General features: G+C 35.8%; 1 long non-coding RNA gene across 1 annotated transcript in view; it reads left to right on the top strand.

Moving 5' to 3' along the window:
• Positions 1-4,132: 4,132 nt before the first annotated feature.
• LOC144376878 (uncharacterized) overlaps positions 4,133-21,825 on the top strand; it is a 65,032-nt gene continuing 47,339 nt past the window's right edge. The window contains exon 1 of the long non-coding RNA XR_013437249.1: positions 4,133-4,198. This is a non-coding gene — a long non-coding RNA (uncharacterized LOC144376878). The remainder of the gene's footprint in view (positions 4,199-21,825) is intronic.

Genomic DNA, 21,825 nt, shown 5'->3' on the forward strand with positions numbered 1-21,825 from the left:
ATAATACTTTCTTGTGCTGGAAATTTTTGTTATTTACAGTAAATGCCTATTTATAAAGTGTTTACTTCATTACAACACATGTGTAAAAACCATTGGTCATGATAACATATTTTAAATGCCTAACAAAATTACATACTTTAAAGATATGGCAAGCATTTTATTTTTTAAAATTTATTTAGTTAGTTTCATCATTTTGAGACAACATTTCACTAAGTTCCCCAGGTTGGCCTTGAACCCTCAATCCCAAATTGCTGGGATTACAGGCCAAGTGATTGTACCTGGCTTATTTTTTAAAATTATTAAAAGTAGTTTAATGCCTTCATATCTATGGTTAGATATTATTTTTATAAATAACATTATTTTTTCATAATTATCCATGTTATTTGTATGTGTTTATAACTCACACTTGATAATTTTACAAATTTCCAGAGTACAGTATAATGTTTTTTTACATGTATACACTGTATAATAATCAATTACAGTATTAAGCATATTCCACCACTCAGACATTTATCACTTCTTTTATGGTAAGAACATTCAAAATCCTCTCTTCTAGCTATTTTTGAAGTATTCAACATAATTGTTAACCATAGTCACACTACCGTTTTATTCTTATCATTTACTGGCTTGTAATTCCTGAAATTTTCTCATTTTTTACTTTTGCAGGGAGAAGTGGGGGGGGGAGTTAACATTTTAGGTTAAAAATACCACCTTAACATATCTATTAAATAAATTACATAGAGTCAATCCTTCCTTCCATTTATATAGGCAAAAGAAAGAATTAAAAAGCTCCGACGACAGATCTGCGGTCTTTGCTGATTTTTGCCTTTGTAGGTTATCATCTTAAGCCAGTGAATAATTCTTTCATTTTGAGCTCATCTTGTCCCTGATGGCCCAATTATTGCTACTGGGTAATGACCCAGTGAGATCTTATATAGAAAGAAACTTAGCAACCAAACAGCACACAGTGATGCCTTTTTGACCTCAAAGGAGCCACAAAGGACATATACATTATCATACAGAGTAAAATGGATCCAGTAAAATTAGGTTCCAGTTGAGAAGAAAGCTTCCTGAAGGCACTTGGTGCCTCAGAGTCATCAACTAGATCCAATGTTCCATTAGAAACTGTAATTGGCTTCATTCTTCTTCCTCCCAGATGTCATTCATTAAAAAAAAAAAAAAATCATGAGAAGGTCATGTTTGACCACCAGGTAGACCCTTTTATGGAACCTTGAATCTGTTCTACTATTTAGCTAAAGTACCAGTTCTCTAAACAGCCACCTCTAGATCTGTTTCCATCCCTTCCTCATTACTGTGTATTTTTTTTAAGCCTGTACTCTTCTTCAAACTTTAAAAAGCAAAGAATAGAACGGGCTACTGTAAAAATTGTTTTCTCCGTGCACTGGAGAGAAATGCCCTCTAGTGTAGAATGCATAATGAAGGAAAGAGCTTCACTATTCCTTTGGTTGTTAGGAAATCTTAACTGAGAAAGGCAGATTGCACAGAAACGTGTAATTGTTCAATTTAGGCTGAGATTTATTATGTGTTCTTCTTGAGATCAGACAATTCCAATAAAAATTCAAGTTAAAAGTTGAAAACAGGGAGCATCTTCTGATCATTGGAATGGCTGATGTGTTGAGGTTGTAATGTATATAGGAATGATAAAGCAGAGAAGAAAAATAATGTTAACTGGGGAGAAAAGAACACTGAAATTGGGAGTGGTGGGAGGAAGCGGGGTGACCCACCAACCATAATGTCCATATGCAACAATAAGCCAATGATGGGCTTCCAAATGGAGGCTCCATTGCCAATTCTTGATTCTTAAAGTTCTTGTGTAGTTTTGTATCTTCCTCATTGCTTTGGCAAAAATTGAATTTATATCCTTCCTCATCTCCTAGTTTTCCACATCACTATTTCAACTCAAATGAAAGGAAGTAGTCAATTTATTACTAAATTTTATTGCTAAATTATGAATCTTTCCCTGGTAAAAAGCAATTATAACTAATTTAACCCCAATAATCTCCTTCACACCCTTTTGTATAGTGAGGTTGTCTTTTCATCCCTGGATCATGAATGAACAAGTACAAAGTCTCCTATTTCTCTTTGCTGATGTACAGCTAATTACCCTCAAAGGACAAAACAAATCATAATTATGAGCAAGGTAAAGACGTTCCCCTCCAACTCTGATCAAACTCATTTCTTTTCCTCTTATAACCTCATAATTCCAACTCAAGGTGTCTGTTTCCAAAGAAGGTCATGTTTTAAAATATGACTTTGGGCCCATAGATTTTACACAACTGTCCCATTCTGAGCAAGCACACTGTATAAATCAGGTATTATTGCTGTTGTCATTAAATCATATTGCTGGCTTAAGGCAACATTTCTCAAATTGTTGTCCCTTGACCAGTAGCATTAGCATCATTTGGGAATTTATTAGAAATGCATACCCTTGGCCGCACCCCTACTGAGTTATAAACTCAGGAGGAGAGACCCAGCCCTCTGTGTTTTAACAAGTCTTCCCTGTGATTCTGAGGCACACTGACATTTTAACAATTAGTGCTTTTAGATGTGACACTTAAGAATTTGATTCAGGTAGCATGAATTATGGCTAAGAGCTTTAAAATTAATAAAGACCACCCAAATGAGAATAAACAGATATTCAGAGCTTTGTCCTGTAAGGGAGTTAACTAACATCAATTACATTGGGCAGAAACTCCAAGCAGACAGGGCACAGGAAAAGCTTTATGTTTAAAAAAAAAATGTGGAAGTCTTTAAAATGCTCTGAGTTGAAGTTGTTAACATGGAGAAACTGAAGGTAGGCATCTTCGGTCCTGTGTGATTGATTTCAGGACTCCAAAGACTTCCTCTGCTGGATTTTTGAATTGGAATCAGTATTAAAAATAGAGAAACTGGCACTCATTGATTAGTTGGGCTAACTGCAACAGATGTGGTTTGTTTTACCTGACTGGATGCTACCAAGGGTTTTGGGTCACAGTCCTCTTTTCAGATGTGATTTGGCCATTATCTATTGATATATTCAGTATCACAGTTCCCCCGTAGGACTCTATCTTGTGAGAGGGGTTGAACAACTTGGGGAAGGCTAAAGATCTAGATCTTCATTGCTCAATTGTGGTGCTCTTGTCTCCCTAGTCACTATGTCATGTCATCTCTTAATCTTTCTGTTTTTGTGTCACTGTGGCAAGCAACTAATAAGAAGGCAACTGCACACAATCACTTCATTATGGACAAACCAGCATTAAAGCACCATAACAAAAAAGAAATACAATTAACAGTCCCTGAAAGATCTTTGGAACATGGAATCCCAGCTGCCCAATGAAGGCCAAGAAAACTAATTCCACAGGCCATGAGGATCAACCTTAGAGCCAAGTAGCTTTTACCTTAAGATTATGGGCAAATAGACTATGGCGAAATCTCCTTCATTGATCAAATACAAGAAATATTAGTAATGGCACAGACACCAGAAAGACTAGCCAACAACAAATCTAAAGCAATGAAATTGCCCCTCATTACACATATGCAAATAAGACTATTCTGCATTTCATCAAGCCATAAGTGGTATCATGAATAATTTTTGTCAGAGTTAGTGAGTTCATACTGTCTTTTTTATCAGCATGATTGCCACCACACTGCTCTGGCTGCTTGCGTAAACAGTGAGTCAGTAATTCTCCCAAGTGGACTGCCTCAGTAATCAAAGGTGATCTTCTTGAGCCCACACATGAGTCAGAATTTCCAGACTTGGTGATTTATAGAATTAAGCTCTTTGTGTACAGACAAGAGTCAGAATATTATTCCTAAACTGAATGAGGTATTAGTATGGAGCAAAGAAAACCGGATATCCAGGTCCCAGAGGAAGTTAGTATCCAGTAGGGACACATGAAGTTCAAGGTTGAAAAAGGAATTTTTCATGACACAAGGTAAGAACCGAGTCTTTAAATTGGTTTAATTACATATTTGGATGTCTACTAATCTTTTTCAGATGGCAAATGTTTAGTCCATTGCTTTAAAAATTTATTAAATTCAAATTTAGACTTAATAAGGATTAACCAATAGATTGTCATAATTTGTTCATTTTCTTTTTTTAAAATTTTTTAAATATTTATTTTTCAGTTTTCGGCAGATACAACATCTTTGTTTGTATGTGGTGCTGAGGATCGAACCCAGGCCGCACGCATGCCAGGTGAGCGCGCTACCGCTTGAGCCACATCCCCAGCCCGATTTGCTCATTTTCTTAAAAAGGAACACTGGCAAGGTTAGTCTGATTTGCTCATGATCAATTGCTAAAGTTTATTTGCTTAAGGTCATTTCCCATGTAGGTTCAAGTAGAACCTACTTCAAGGTTCAAGTAAATTCAAGTACAGCTTTTATTCCCTATGACTTTATTTGATGAGGCCAGAATTTCTGAGTTTTTTCCCCCCACAGATTTTTATGGGGACCCAGTAATGGATGGAATATGTAGTAGTTGGTAAGATTGAAGGCAGTGGCTGGAATTTTAGAAATCCAAGAAAGACAAAGAATGATCTAAAAAATTATAATTAACAGTAAATAAAAGAAAAGCCATTAGAGTGAACAATAACTGGTAATAATGAAAAAAAATGTTATAAGCCAGGAGGCAAAAGTAAAACAGAGATTAGAAATGTCTTGGTCAGGAGTTATCCTCTTTCCAAAGTCATCAGCTTGATCCAAAGGTCCTAAATCAGCTTTCTGCTAAAATTAACTTCTAAAATATTTTGCGAGTCATTGTTTGATTTCCCCTAATAGATTAGACTTCTCACTGTGTAGGATTCTGGATTGTTTCTATAGTCATGAAACATGAACATAAATATTGACCTTCTAGAGCTTCATCCTATTTTTGTTATTAGCAATTCCAATAAAGTCACAGTCCTTCCTGTGATATCAAGAAAATCTTTTTCCTGATATCTTCACTTGGTATATATCATTGAGCTGACTCAATAGATGTCATTGGTTCTTTCTACTTTTCCAGGAGATTGTGGCCAGTAAGGCCAGTGTAGTTTTTGAGTAAGATATAATTAACAACTTAAATATTTTTATAACATTTTCCTACAAATGTGTCCCTCATTCAGTTGATATGAAATTTAGTAAATCCAGGGTGGAAATGGAAAATCAAGTAGCATTTTAAGGATGTAAGGGATGAATATTTTTGAACAAAGAAATTGTTTAACCAATCTTGAAAATAGACATACACTCATAAAAATCTATTCAAGTCACATGGAGGATGATAGCTGGATTTTTATCTGAAGTGGTTAAATACCTAGTAAGTTCTTGGTTCATATTTAGGCCCTATCTTGAAAGTTTTTCTAATATTGTGTCATTGACATGTAACACATGATCTGAATATAAGCTGTCCCGTTTTTTTTTTATTTTTAATTTCCCAACCAAAGTTAGACAGTAAATAATTTGTCTGCAACATGACGAGTGGTTTCCTAGAGAAATTTAGCTAACACCTACATGAAATCATCTCGTGCCACCAAACAGCCATTTTATGATAATCAGATATTATCTGAGAAAAGGACAACTAAAGTATTTCCATTCTCTCTTTCCAAACTAAGGGGCTATTCATTTACATTGCCTAATAAACCCATGCAACCCTTCCATGGACATGGGCTTTAAGAGTTTAGACGGCAGCAGCATCTTCATGAAGACTGTGTTTGGCATAATCAGCTCCTTGACTTTTCTTCAGCTTCTATGTTTTCTCCTTTCACATGAATCTTGAACATTATAATAGGAAATTCTTTAGGAAGTAGAAGGGCATCTTAAATTTTCTCAACTCATCCATCGTAGTGGGTTTTTCAGTGGGGGTGAGGCACCTCCTTTGTTTCTAAAATATCCTGAAGTCTTGCATTGCTTCATAAAAATGTTAACTCTCCATTCTCTGGGTAGTTTAAGAGCTTTAGCATGTGCCATTGGGGCTAATTTCACTCCAAGCAAAAAACTATATTTTCAAGCCAAGCTTAGTGAGCACAGGGCCTATATGATGGCCTCCAGTTTCCATTCTAAAAGTGGAACCACTGACAGAAATTATAGGTCACAGCTCTCAAGAAGAATCTCCAATAAATTCAAGCAAGATACAGAAACTGAAGTTCTCTTTTTCTTGGATGGACAGGAGAGTAGAGGGTGGCAGGATGCAAGATGTTGCATCAGTGAATTAAAGTGTAAGAGAAAGTAAGAGAAGCCCAGAGATTAATTGGATGACCGAAAGATGTGTATTCTCAATCAATAATGATTCTGTGTTATGGCAGGAACCCTGAAGTCAAATGAATTGCCTAGATATAATTCAGCAAAAGCCTCCACAAATTTTGAAGTGACAACTATTGCTTCAAGACAAGGGGGATAAGTCTTTATAACCAGGTCAAGGGTAAAACCATAGATGATTGTTGTTGTTTTTGTTTCTTACCATAATGAGTTAAGATCCCAAGGACTTGTACAGATTACACCCATACAAGAAGGAATAAAAGGCTTTTGTAGATAGGGAAAGTCTGTTCAATTTTGGGATCCCAAAGGAAAAGGATCTTATCCTAATGACTTAGTGAATTCATGAAGAGCTACTGCAATCTCAGAAAAATTTAAAACCTTTTGTCTGCAGTATGGAGACAATCCTAGAAATCTTCCCTATTGTCATTTTATGAGGAGTCTTCAGTAAGTTAGGAAACTCTTTATTCCATTTAGAGAGTGTCTCTCCCTCCTTAGATAGGTCATACCATAAATAATGGATTGTGCTTTGGCAAATTGAACATTTATCTTCTGAAACTTTATGTCCCTGTTATGCTAAGGATGGGGAGAAAAGAAGTAAAGGGAATCTTTTTTATAGCCTTTCTTGTTCTTTGAATGCAATCTTTGTTTTTTTTAACAAATCATCCACACATCATTTCAGAACTGAGTCATTCAGGAAATTTACATATGTTAAATCTTGAATGAAGACCTAGGAAATATAGGAGGGGGCTTCAATAAAAGCTCCTGGGGCATAACTTTCCCTTTGTATCATTCTCCTTCACAGTTTAATGTGAAAAGCTACAGACCATCCTGGACTAGAGGCAAACTGGAAATGGCAGAGAAAAAGTTCACTTGGGTGAGATATTTAGGAAGAATTGATGCCAGGATAGCATTTGGATTAGGTACTACTGAGAAGAAAGACATAATTTTGTTGAAAACCCTGAGATCTTGAGCAAATTGATATCCTTATCCATTTGCTTCTTTACTGCCTGGAGTGTTACAAGAGCTAGTGTCAAGTATGAGATAGTCTTTGGATATAAGGCCTTCAACTGTAGGGTTTTTTCCTTTGATTCTGGTTTCAAGGGATGTTGAGAAGGCTCCTGTAATAGTTTGTAGGCTCTATATGAATTTCAGTGGATTTTTTCCAATTTTCTTTCCTATTTCAGTGGAACGTTTACACCATTTGGTGTCATTTATGGGGTCAAGATCTTTTAACTTGGTATACATCAAATATGATGGAGTAGCTAAGTTATATCCAGAGCATATTCAACTTGATTCGGAACATTAGAGTCCTCTGGGATCTCAAGAAATCATCTCTCTGTTGTTTGTTTAACTTGGCACATACATTGCAATGTAAATCTCCTTCTATTAAATTTTTAGGGGTGGTATTAGAGAGCAGAAAGTAGGTCCAAGGGTTGCATTGTAAGGGCTAAGAAGATAGGTAAAATCTGTCAGGTATCATCGATGTTTAAAGTATCTACAAGTGTCCTTGTCAATAGGTGATCTGTTTGGAAAAGTGCCACTAGATGTTTGAGTCCTAGAGCAATAAGTTTATTTTGAGTCTTGTTATTATTCAAGGATAATTTCAAACATATGGTAGTAAGCACTATAATACCTGTAGCTCAGGTAAAGAAAGTTTTTTTTCTCATTATTATTTGATCTTTTCTCCAGTTGCATGATTGAATTATGGTTCAATTGATTTTTATTAGAAATATTTTAATTCTAGTTTTTTTTTTGCTTGTTTGTTTTTTATTTTGGGGACTTTTTCTTTACCCTTTAGTTTATTATAGAAAGAAAAATCTTTAGGAGTCATTTCAATCATCATTTGCTATCTAAAATTGGCATTTGAGACTACTGTCAATATGTAGAGAAGTTGATATAAGTCAGGCAACCCTTGGTCACATACATCCAAACAAATTCCAAATTTTTTCTATAAAATAATTTCTAGTTTCCTCTGAATTATGGGAAATCCTTGATGATAACTTCTACAGTAGCTTGAAATTAAGGTTGAAATCATACAATTTTACATAGATCTAGCTCATGATAGATCTGGATCGAGAGGGGCAACTGATATTTCAGGTCTTAGGAAAGTCACCTGGAAAAGGAGAGGATCTATAAAAGTGGAAAAGAGAGAAAGGTTTCCAAAGAGGTAGGGAAGGAGATAAATTTGAAGTACAAAGGGGAAGAGTAAACCAAGATACAAGAAGTGAAATGAAGGAAAAGGAGTACAAAGTTTCACTCAGGAAACTAATATAGTTTGCATTCTATAAGTTTGTCAAATTATTCATTAAAGTTGTCTACAAAACATTTTAGTGACATGTGTCAGCTTCCTGTTACTTTAGCAAAGTACTTGACATAATTAACTTATACAGAGAAAAGGTTTATTTGGGCTCATGGCTTTGGAGGTTTTAGTCCAAGGTTGATTGGTTCCTTTCTTTGAGTCTGTGTTGAGGCAGCACATCAAGACAGGAAGGTGTGCAGGGCAAGACCACTCACCCATGCTCAGGAGCACACAAGGAAGAGGAAAGGGTCTGGGTCCCACTGTCCCTTTTGAGGGCACACCTCCCAATGACCTAAGGTCCTCCCATTAGACCCACCTCCCAAAGATTCCACCACCTCCCCAGAGTGCAACACTAGGGAGCAAGCCTTTAACACATGGGCCTTTGTGGGACATTTAATATCCAAATTGCAACACTGAAGCAGTTTTGAAACCACCATATATAGAGAGAGACCATCAATTCTAATTTGATGGTCTCTATATACCAATTTTAAAAATGTTGCCCACATTCCCTTTATTTTCTGAGGTGCTTCTCAAAAGAACAATTTCCTTATAGCCAACTATTCCCCAGAGTGGACAGGCATGATTTCTATTGGAACCTAGGGGAAGCTATTCCATTTAGAGAGAGAATTGGGATTGTAATTAGAATAAATCTAAGAATGAAGAGTTTCCCCAGGAAAATGAGAAGAATTAAATTTAGGCAACTAGGTAAGAGTTGGTAGCCGCTGAGTAAAAGTGATACTTGTGCACTTCCTGTCTCAGGGGCCTAACCTGATGATTGGACATCTCTAGATACAGACTGGACAATCTTCACTCCTCATTGGACAGAAAGCCAGAGAGATTGCTTTCTGATGCTAAAGCCAAGCTGCTGAAACAGAAAACTTAGAAAGAGAAGCTTATCTAGTTATATCAGTGACCCGTAACAAACCGTGTCCCAGTGGACACTTATCAGTGAGAACCATTAGCTCACCTGCCTGTGAGGCTGACAATGTAAAATGGCGATACAGCATGCCTGTTTTCTACTCTGTGCTTCTCCTTCTGGGAAACAAAGTTGTAGACAGCACAACACAAAACAGAAACACAAAAGGAAACAAAACAGGACAAAAAAGCAATGCCCTGATTCCATCAAGGATGCCAAGTAAACAGGAAAGAATAATAAAACCGGGGCTAAACTGAGAATAGATGGCTCTGGAAATAAACCCAAAGGAAGTAAAATTCAGATCAGGTGCTAAATTACTATGTCAATGCAGGCTCCATCCACTGTGATCAGCAAGCAGAGTTCTGTATGAGAGTTTTAACTGGTGAAAACCTGCGATCCATGACCATGAGTAGTTCAGGTCATATCCTGGTGGAACCTCCAAGAAAAACAGGAAATAAAGGAAGACCACCCAAGTGGAAACAAACAGAGGTTATTTTTTCAGTGTTCTATAACAAGGGAGTCAGCCACCACTACTTGCATTTGACAGAGACTGAAAATCTTTATAATTAAAATAAAAGGCAGGAGGTGGGGAGGAAGATTCAAGTATGCTCTGATTAGAGGTTGTTGGGAGAGGGAAGCTGGAAGTGAATTAACTAGAAATAGGACATCCTATGTAATCTGTTTCAAGAACATGCTTGCCTTTCTCTGGTTCTGAGTGGGAGGGGAAAAACATAAAGAAGTTAGTTAGTCATTAACTAAATTCTAATCACACTGCTCCGACTGTTAAGAGGTTGTGGTTTGGCTTCAAGGGCTGCTTGTAGCAGAGGGTGGTCACAATTCTATGGGCAGGTATGATCTGGTTTATAACCTAAGTTGTGTCTCTGCTTCACTTACCTTCCTTTTTTTTATAGTACAGAAACGAGAGCATGAAGTGGGAATAATGAAGGGTAATTATTACATGACAATAGATTGGAATATTATTCAATGCACATGCTTTTCTCCTAATGGAATGACTAGCCAGCAACGTAAAAGTAAGAAAAATAATGAGAACAATAATTCTAAAATTAAATCTTAAATTTAACTGATATTTTATCATTTATTTTGCATTTTAACCCTCATTCTATGTCATATCACAGAGTTGAGAATATACAACAAAGAGCCCTACTCTCTATACCTTTCACTCTATTCTTCTTCAAAAAGCTTCCAACTTCTTCATATGCAAGGATTTGGGTCACTTACTATTTGAATCCAGATTTAAATCTGTAGATTCTATTTTTGTTTGGATCTAGGCAATCTCATGTCCCCACCCCCGGAGTCAGTTTGTATCTTGAAGCACCTAGCATTCTGTTCCCAAATAGCCTCAATCATGTTGCTAGGGCCTGAGCAGATTTTGATCCCAGGTCAGCCACCCCCCCAAGGATAGGCAGGGCTGCTTCTTGAAGGATAGTAGAAGGAGTGTTTGCATTTGCTACAAACTGGACTTGCAAGTGCACATTAGGGTGTCTTCACAGATGCATACAAAACTCTTCCAGCATTTCAGTGTGGATATATCTTGTTTTTGGCCCATACATATATTCAAACCACTGAAGAGCTGAAAAAATCAAAATGTCCCCTGTTTTGATTTATATTTCTTCACTATTTTAGTATTGTCCAAAGATTGGTAGCCTCACCTACAAACTTGTTGGAAATGTAGACTCTCAGTCTCCACCCTCAGTCCTATTAATAGATAATTACTTTAACAAGAACTCCCATAGTGATGCATATGGTCTTTAGAATTTAAGAAACACTCCTAGAGTACCTTAGTACCTTCTTCCTGACAGTCACTTCATATTGTTGAGGGAGAGCAGGTACTACGCCATCTCACTCACTTATCTTTAATTCTTCAGGTTGTGAGACTCACCCTGTGTATTCTATAATGTTAAATGAATGAATTAATGAAGATTTAAATAGACTTCCAGGTCTAACAAAGCAATACACTTAACACTCACCCTCTGCTAAGGAATTTAAAAATTACCCACATAAATGTCACTAGACAACCCCAGCATTGTCATTAGACTGAGAAGCTGGCCTTGATTATTCCAAGGCTGAATAGCATTTGATAAAAAAAACTCTTTAGTTTTTTCCTGTACTACTTAAAATAAAATATGCTTATGAACACCTGTCAGTAATCATAACTGCTCACTACTTTAAGAACTTCAGTAATGTTCTGAGAGAAAGATTTCAACATGTTGCTCAGAGTAATAGGCATGAGTTTATTGAAGGGATAAGGAAAAAAGAAAGGGGACACTCTCAAGGGAGCAAGTGGGTCCTCTCAGAGAGGTACATTGTGCCTCTCCTGCACTCCACTTTCTTGATCCCAGAGGAGTTGTCAGAGAGTCCTGCCCAGGTCCAACTCTTGATTTTTCACTGACGGCAGCATGACATCAGACTTTCAAGAACCCACTGTCATTGTATCTCTAGGTCACGTTGGCAAGTGCTTGACCCATTCTAACTGGGTTCTTAATTATACATTCTTACAGATTTTATGGTTAGGAGGAACTATCCTTATCTCCAAGAGTTTCAGAATTTGGTCATGAAAGTCTCCTGGGTCCCTTCCATCTGCATTATCTTGGTCCTGCATTTCCCCCGCAGTTAACAGATAGTTTGCTGAGGAATGTGACATATCCTGTCCACTGAGGCCAGACAGGGTTGAAGACAAATTGCTTCTTGAAAAGAAAGCATGTGGGGGTCAGCACAGTGGGTCCATTTTGTAGAATTATTCTCTTAACCTCATGTTCCCACCATTCACATCTGTCTAATCCCTAAAAGGACACTGATGCATAAGTAAGATTCACTTGGGAAAATACTTAGTTCTAAGCATTTTCTCCTATAATGTCACCATAGCATATGCTATTCTGTATAAAATGGACAATATGATTTTTTAACATAATAAATAATGTTTCTCTTGTTGAGTCTCATGCAGTATTATGGTTAAGATAGGATGATTAGTTGCTCAGGATATGTTCCTCAAAAACCTAGAGGAGATGTCAATGTCTTTAAGTCCCAAAGTGGCATTTTAAAAATCAGATGTATTCAGTCCCTCGGTGTGGATGGTTCTTTTTAAAGTGGTGCTCATAGAAAAATACTGGTACAAAAAAAAAATAATGTAATACACCTAAAGCATGTCTCAGCATTACATACTTCATTAACCAATTAATTCAATGAGTATTAACCAAAGTGCTTCTATTTACCAAGAACTGCACTAATCAATGTGAAAAATGTGAAGAAAAATTATTCTGCCCTCAACTTGTCTGCAATATTTTACTCTATATTTTTCCTACCACAATTATTCTATTTTTTGTATATTGAAGAATTTCTAAAAATGATTAAATATATGATGTGGGTTAGCATTGGATATCTTTAGGCACCACTTCCTGACACATTCATTTATTCAACAAATATTAATTGCCTAAATATAACAAATATTAATATGCCTGTTACTCAGTGGTAAGTAAGACCAGCAATATCACTAATCCTGGGGCACTCACAGTCTAGTAGGGAGAGATTGAAAATAAACAAATAACAAAAAGTATATAAGCTCTTTGCAGAGAGTGAAAAATTCTATGAGGAAAACTAATCAAGACAATAGGAATTAAAATGGCTGAAGGAGATGCACTTTTTTTTCATGCAGGGCAGTCAAGCATTATCAGATGAAATAAAATTTAAACAGATGTCTAAGTAATAACATAGAGCCAAGAGCATGTATTAATCTGATAGAAAGATGAGCCAAGCATAGGAAGCAAACATAAAAACATTAAAGTGAAAATGAATATAGTTCAAAAATATTCAGAACAGCATACCCAGGTAAACTAGTTTCACAATAAAATATATGTCATTTAAAAATACACTCTTCAAAAGTTATTTTAAATTTCTAAAACACCAATAGTTCTATTTATAGGATAAAACTTTTATAAATTATTACAAAACTTGATAAATGGAGTAAAAAAAGAACAAAATTATAATCAGATGAAAATTTCTACATATTTCAGTTATCTCATTTACCAACCTACTTGCATCTGTATTTGTATGCTCCGATTCCTGCACAGTTATTATGAATAGACTGTCTCTACATCCAATGCACATTGCTCTCCTTGTATGCTAATTAAATCTAGACCTCTTGCTCGTTCAAAGAGGTAGCTGCAGAAACTCTACCCTTCTTTCACATAGCATCAGTTCTTTACTTTATTCTGGATCCTATCTACATACCAAAATACTGTTGTAACTTCTATCCCCTTTCATTCTTTTTTGAATTCACACTAATAAGACTTAACATCTACACCATTTCACCAAAAGTCCTCCTGTCAAGAATGTGAATATCACCCCTACAGCCCATCACCAAGTTCAAGAGCCAATTCTCTGTGCTTATTTTGCTTGACTATTAGACACCTTCTGCCACGGTAGATCATTCTTTTGTTTTTGAAATAATTACTTTATTTGGCCTCCAGAATAGCACTCACTACTGATTTACTTCTAAACAGCCTCTTCTTGTTCTTGGCTGGTTCCTACATGTCTCACCACCCTCTAACTTTCAAAGCTTCCTTGCATCTGTTTTTCTTTTTTCACTACTCTCACTCCTGGGTGAATTCATCTTACGTAGTTTAAATATTTTCTAACATCCCCCAAACTCCCAACTTGTATCTCCTGTCCTCTGAACTCTACTCTATACATGATCAATTCAACTGCATTTGAGTTTTGTAGATGTCTGACTCGGCATATTCAAATCCATGCCTTGCTTCTCCCTAATTCAAGCCTACTGCCCTGATCACCTACATATAAATATAAAAGTTAACTGCATCCTTGTAATTGAAAATGTGGTTCTTGAAAGATGTTTTCTAACAGATTAGTGGTAATGTATAGACTGAAAATATATAGACTTTATATTTGTTCTGATTTTTCTAACTTACTTATTTATTCTGTTAGTTCTGATAGTTTTCCAGAACTAATAGGATAGTTACATCCTGTTCATACTCCTGACCTTGGGCCTACTTACTTTGAAGAAATTTTCTCACAATAAATCCTTTTGATGTTCATGCCTATATAATAAACATGCTGAGCTTGTTGTGTGTTCACTGTTTTCCTGCCAGGGTTGTTTTCAACTACTAAGAACCAGCTTTTTCTCTATTTGTGTGCCTGTTTGTCTTTTCTCCAACCCCTCACTGCCTGATCCAGAAACTTGAATTAATGGCCACGCAGGTCGTGACACATCCTGGGTACCAGACTATCAGAGATCAGTTTTCAATCTCTGATTACTTTTAATAATTTCATGTAATAGTAACAATATAACATATAGAATTTTCTGCATGACTTTTTAAGTTTTTAAGGTTCATCTGTGTTGTGTGTGCCAGTAGCTCATTTCTGAGTAGTTCTCTTTGGTGAGGACATATCATATTTTACTGTTCACTTACTGCTTGATGGACATTTGGATCATGCCAGATTTGTGCTCCCATGATTTGAAATGCTTTGACCTTCCAATTTAAATATCTTTGTGGTCATGTTTTCATTTATCTTAGGTAGATACATAGGAGTAGAATCCCTGGCTGTATGACAAGTACGTGTTTAACTTTTAAAGAAGCTGAAAAACTGTTTTCCAGTGTGTTTGAATCATTTGATCTACCAACAATATATGGGTTTTATTTTTTTATATACTTATTTATTTTATTTTTTCTTACTAGTTATACATAACAGTAGAGTGTATTTTGACATATTATATATTTATGGAGAATAACTTCTCATTCTACTGGTTCTACATGATGTAGAATTACACTGGTTGTATAATCATTTATGCACATAAAAAAAGTAATGACCGGTTGTTTCCTGTAAACATTTCCCCTTTCTTCCCTTCATTTCCCTTTGTCTAATCCAAAGTTTTTGAGTTGATTTAGAGAAAAGGGAAGAGAGAGAGAGAGATGTTGAAGCAAAGGGCAAGAGAAAGCAAGAAGAAGGTGTGGGGAGAATAGAAATTAAAAGAAAACAAGATGAAGTTGTTGAGTGTTAAGGTGTCCCCCTATTTAGGACTAATCCCTAGCAGGCCAGGCTCCCCCAAAATGTAGTTTTCTGAAGAATGTGATGAAACTAGTCATAGACAAGTGCATAGGACAATTGATCCTGGTCAGTGAGAATATTGGAATTCAGCCTTTCATCAAGCCAGAGAATGGCCTTCATCACCCTCTTCCTCACTGTGAATGCAGAACAAAGGGGTCATGCTACCCAGCTGCCATATCCTACAGGGACAGTTACAACAACTAGCACTCAGATCAAACCAGGAAAGGAGGTGGCACTTTTAAAAGCAATGAAGAACAGTCAGGAAAAGGCTAGAGTTAAGTTGCCACCATGACATATTGGTAGAACACCAGAGTTAGCTACTAATAAGTAATGCTTATTTTCAAAGACAATTATCAAAGACTATTATTCTCCACACGAAATGGAATGCAAAGGAAATGCTCAATAAGGAAATGTTTCAATAATTTATTTTGAAATATAATGCAGACATTGAAAAGAATGAAACACAGCCAGACCAGCTGATTTTTAAGGAATATTATAAAATATGGATTGGGGAAAGAATTAAGATATAAAGAGGTATGCATCAAAATCATTGCATTTTAGCTAAGTGAAGAAGACAATCCCAAAAAACCAAATGCCAAATGTTTTCTCTGATATAAGGATGGTGATATATAATAAGGATGGGGTTGGAGCAGCAGGGAAATAGACGAACTTTAGATAGGGCAAAGGGGAGGGAGGGGAAAGAAGGGGGCACAGTGGGTAGGAAAGACTGTGGAATGAGATGGACATCATTACCCAGAAGACACAAATGGTGCGACTCTACTTTGTGTACAACCAGAGACGTGAAAATCTGTGCTCTATATGTGTAACATGAACTGAAATGCATTCTGCTGTCATACATAACAAATTAGAATAAATAAAATTAATTATTTCATTTTAAAAATAGTGAACATTAGATATGATATTATTTATATTTATTTTTTTAATGTTTACTTTTAAGAAGAGAAAGAGAAAGATAGTAGAAAGGCATTTTCCAAAAATCCAAGGTTCTTTTACAGGCTATTCTTCCAGGCTAGAAATTATTTCTGGATGATCTCACTTGTTCATTGACTCTTATCAGATATACAATAAACATACCCAATCTGTATCTGTATTACAGCAGCCTGTGACTATTCTAACACATTACCACAAACTCAGTGACTTAAAACAAACACAAAAGTGTTCTTCCATTTCTAAAGGCCAAAAGCCTAAAATGAATTTTTAGAGCTAAAATCAAGCAGGGTTATGCTCTTTTGAAGGCTCTAGAGAGAATTCATTTTCTTGCCTTTTCTAGTGCCCAGAACTGAATTCCTTGCATTCTTTGCCATTTGGCCCCCTTCCGCCATCTTGAAAGTCTATGAGAATTATTTCTCTGGCTCTAGTTACCATGATTTTGCCACATGGTCTTCATCTCTTCTTTCAAATCTCCCTGTATCTTCTTCTCAGAAGGACTCCTGTGATTGCACTTGGTACAAATAGCTACTATAGCGAATGCACCTATGAATTCATTGACTAATGCAGAAAATGATCTTTTCTTTTTTCTCATTTAAAAGACTATATGATGATATCCAGTATAATTCAAGAATTCAGTCTCTTTTTATCTTAAAAAAAAGAGGACTCATAATTATCAGCATCACTTGTCTCCAAAATAAAACTCACTTTTACTCTCATTCTATTGATAAGAACTAATCACATGTTCATACAAGGGATATTTGGAATAGTAGCCTTTGGGTAGAAAGGTGATCCTCAGGATATCTTCTATATGGAGTAGAACAATACCTGTGCCAAATTTAAAATATTCAAGAACAAATAAAGGAAGATACCAGAAAGACCCTTATGAAGAAATATACAATTTTTGCAACAAAAATTTCAATTAACCTATGGAAGCTCTCATAATTGTTATTCACATTACTTATGACCTCATGGCATTCATTCATTGATCCAAAGCTAACATAGAAGGAAGGATTTTTACTGAGATCTGAGAGTCCAATATCTTCTTTTGATTTCAATTTGCATTCCTCATCACACCATTGCTCACAGTCCATTTATAAGGGATCAAATTCTTCTAGTCTTTGAGAAAGAGAGATCAGAAAATGTACTCCCAGTAATATTTTCATAGATTTTTGAAAAACTAAAAAATTTTTGTACCGGACATCACTTTCTGGTGCTCAATTTATTGAAAAGTCATAGGAGAAATTAGGTTCTCTAAATTTTATTATCATGCATCTAAGTTTCCTATTCAAAGGATATGTAAAAGGCTGACCATTCTGCTTTCTGAAGAGAAATCAAGATTTATATCATATAATTAAGGAATCACCAAATTCAAAGTCTATGTTCATGTGACTTTATTCTAACTCCAGAAGAGAAACAGGGTCTTCTTCAAACCCAGTTTACTAGTAGAAGAGATGGCAGTACAATTTAAAAATAAAGTAGCATATAGTTGTTTCATATATGAATTCAAGTTACAAAACAATTTCATTGCTCACAGTTACTCTAGGTTTGATGTATGGGAAGTCCTGTCCAGTTCAGGAGCAAGCACAGGCCTAGCCTCTCACATACTCATACTTTCTTAAGAAATCAGGAATCACAGAAGATGTCAGAGCAGACAATGAAGTCAAACTTCCAGAAAACAAGCATCCTTCACCTCCATTTCAGACCTCACAGGCAGCTCCAGAATTTATTCCAATACAGATCAGGGAAATTTTTGATTAAATATATTATCATGTAAAAGAAGTTATGCACGTTCTTTGCCTTCAAATATATAGCTTAGCCTTGAGAGTTGACTTCTCCAAATATGTACTAACTGTATATACATGTGTTCTAACTACAAATGCACATATACTCATTCATAACACATCTTAATAAAAAATGTGGATGGACATTTTGAATATTTATTATTTGAAGGCTACCAAAATAAATGCAAGTCATATCAATACTCTCAAGTTAAAATTTATACTAATAAATAATCTAGAGTTTATTAGGTCACTCTCCATTTACTTTGTAGTGTAGATAGGTCAGGGAGCACCTTGGCCCAAGGAATAACTTTTTCTTTCTCTATATTTTCTGAATGATGCTCCTCAAGAATTGTATGACACATCAGTATTGAGCTCAGGAACATGACTGGGTGTAGTGTTAAGAGGGTTCAAGAAAAGAAAACTTTCTCCTCTTATTACTTTCATGAGAAATTGTATGGTGTCTATGATGTGGCCATTGGGCAGTAACTCAAGACATCTGTGCTCAAAACATGGCTTGGTGATGCCTAGATATTACAAAACTCAGACTCTGATAATTTTACCTAGTTTTTACCCAGGAATCATAATTCCTTCTATATATACACTGTTGTGAGGCTGGGGTTAGGATAAATTGTGAAGTTAAATTACTTCTGTATTCTTTAAATCATTTCTAGATTACATATAATACCTAATACAATGTAAATGCTATGTAAATAGTTGTTATTCTATAATGTTTAGGGGATAATGGCAAGAAAAACAGTCTGTACATGTTCAGTACAGGTATAATTTTTCCCAAATAGTTTTCCTTTGTTGTTGTTAGAAACTACGGATGCAAAAACCAGAGATACATGGGGCTTATTGTATGTATAAGTAAGTGAATGGGAACCTCCCAATTCTGAAGTATCTCCACTTCATAGACTGGAGATTTAGAATATCTTAAACATCAGTGTTCCAACATTGTGCTAGTTACTTTCAAATTTTCTCTTTTTCTCTGCATTACTACCAAAGCATATAACAAAGATCTCTCTGTGATATTCATGTAATCACTTTTTACTTTCCCTGATTGGAAGCTGACTCTGATCCTGATCACGTATGTCTCATCTTTGCATTGCCTTCAATTTCCAGCACATATCCCTTGTGCATAGTAAGTGTTCACTAAATGTTAGTTGAATTGAGGACTGACTGAGAATCAAAGCAAATAAAGTGTTGGTGATGAAAAATGTATGAATGAGACACTCTATCCTTTGAAGGGCTTGGGTAAAACAAGGAATCTGGGGACTTTTAGTAATTTGATTGGGGCTATAGCTATGAGAGAGTTAAACACACAGAATCAAATCACAGAGGTAAGTGGCAGCAGCAGCCTAGCAGGAAAGAATAGTCTTTGTTCTCCTGATTGGGAGCAAATAAGTTTGGAGAAATATGATAATTGTTAATAATGTGAAATTGACAAGAGAATGGGGAACCACCTTGATACCTGATTACAACTTAGTCAATATTCAAGCTCATAAGAAAGGGAACAGATGTTAGCCAAAGCAGATGTGAAAATTCATATAATAGGAGAAGGAATAAAGGGATTTGGTTGCCTGCTTGCAATATATATTTGTTTGGTGGGGGAAATTTATTCAACAAAAAATGAGGCACACTTACTTCATTTACTTCACCTTTACTCAATTTCCCCCCCCCCCAAAAAAAAATTATCAAATGTTTGAGCTTTGGCAGTTGACCAAAACTTTCATCATTTATGCAGCTCAAGAGTCCAAAATATCAAAAATCTGAACTTCAGAAGTCTGAGGATCACAATGTATGGGCTCAAACTTCCACTAGTTTTTTCAGTGCTTCATGTAATTCTACTAATGTAGAGGTATTGTTTGAGAAATACTGGATTAGAATTAAGATAGACCTTCCCATAAACTGATAAAGATAGCTTAACAACTACATTCCCAGCCACTCTCTGGAACCTACCTTGCAGCAAAGAAAATAGTAGTCAACACTTCAGGATATCAACTCTAGTCAAGCACATCTGATTTCCTAACCAAAGCTCTGCTCCAATTGAGGGCAAAAAAAAAAAAGACAAAAAAAGAGGGTTGAAAACATAGTGACTATGGTTAATAACAATCTATTGTGTTCTTAAAAATTGTTGAGAGATTTTGCATTCTTAACTTGAAAATATAAAAGTATATGAAATAATGCATGTGTTCATTAGTTGGCTTTAGCCATACATTCCAGAATGTAGACACATTCCAAAACAACAGATTGTTTGTTAGAAACATGTATAGTTTTTGTCATCAATATTAATTAATTAAAAGAAGAAGGAGGAAGTGGAGAAGGATGAAGAAAGAGGAAACAGGAAATATTAAAAATAGCAGTAAACATAGTGGATAGGCACTGTTCTAGGTACTTTGATTTGAAAACTCAGAACAATCATGTGGCTCATGGCTTCACTCTGGAAGGAGATACATTTTTCATTTTCTACTTTGTTACATTGAAAAGAGACACTGGTGTCCTCTGGGATGAAGAGGATTTTATTACCTGTTTCCTGCCTCTGGAATGTTGGGGGCATATATTCATTTTAAGTCTCCAGCTGTCCAAACTTGAGCCTCCGCTCATGGTTTCTCTGACAGTGTAACAGTCTTAAAGCTTAGTATACTTCTTAGCTACTTGTAGTCTGCTCATGAGCCAAAAACCACACTTGCTGACAGTTTTTTTCTTCTTTTTTGATTTTCGGTATTTCTTCACTCCTTCAACCGCTAGACTAAGTTGTTAATTCCTTGAGTCCATCAGGCTTCTGTAGAAGACCTACACTACCAATCCTCAGTTTCTTTGTCCAGTTGAAATAATTTATGGTCATTAATTTATTTCACTTGGTGCTTTTAACAATGAATAAGACAGCTACACTTTGGATCTGAACTAAGTCTCAATTTTAACTGACTTTCATATGTCTAAGTATGTCTAAGCTGTATATTTCACTAGTTGTTGAGAAGGAGTACCTTCCAACTCCACATATTCCCAACTTTGTGAACATTCTAATTTCTGAGTTCATCTCTTGATGTAATATGTTATGAAATGTAGCCATTTTCTTCCAACACACACTGATATATCTAGTTTTCCACTGTCTTTTCCTGTGACCATACGTCCATTAGTCACCTGATCTGTTAACAAAAGTTTTACCATATGTGGCCATTTCAAAACAGGACATAATCCTTATAGATTCTGATAAATTTGCAGTCTAAATCCAGTCCTAAGATGATGCCACATTTTTTTTTTGTTACAGCAGTGTCCCAGTTTGAATTATCACCTTAAATAGGTATGATTTGTTTCTCACTTGCATTTTATGTAAATTGCAGATGGTCCAGGAACTCTGCTCTATGTGATCTTCACTTTGGACAACACAGCTATTCTCTAGATATTGCCAGTTTCTACAGAAAAGTAAAATAAATTCCACACAATAGAAATTAGATTCCCCAGTCTGAAAGTGAATTGTGTTTCTGTCTTTCACAACACATTGGCCAATATTAGTCACATGGACCCACCTATGGAAGGGCCAGAAATGTAATTCCACCATTAGTGGA

Source organism: Ictidomys tridecemlineatus, chromosome 4 (assembly GCF_052094955.1).
Source record: "Ictidomys tridecemlineatus isolate mIctTri1 chromosome 4, mIctTri1.hap1, whole genome shotgun sequence".
Lineage (NCBI taxonomy): Eukaryota > Metazoa > Chordata > Mammalia > Rodentia > Sciuridae > Ictidomys > Ictidomys tridecemlineatus.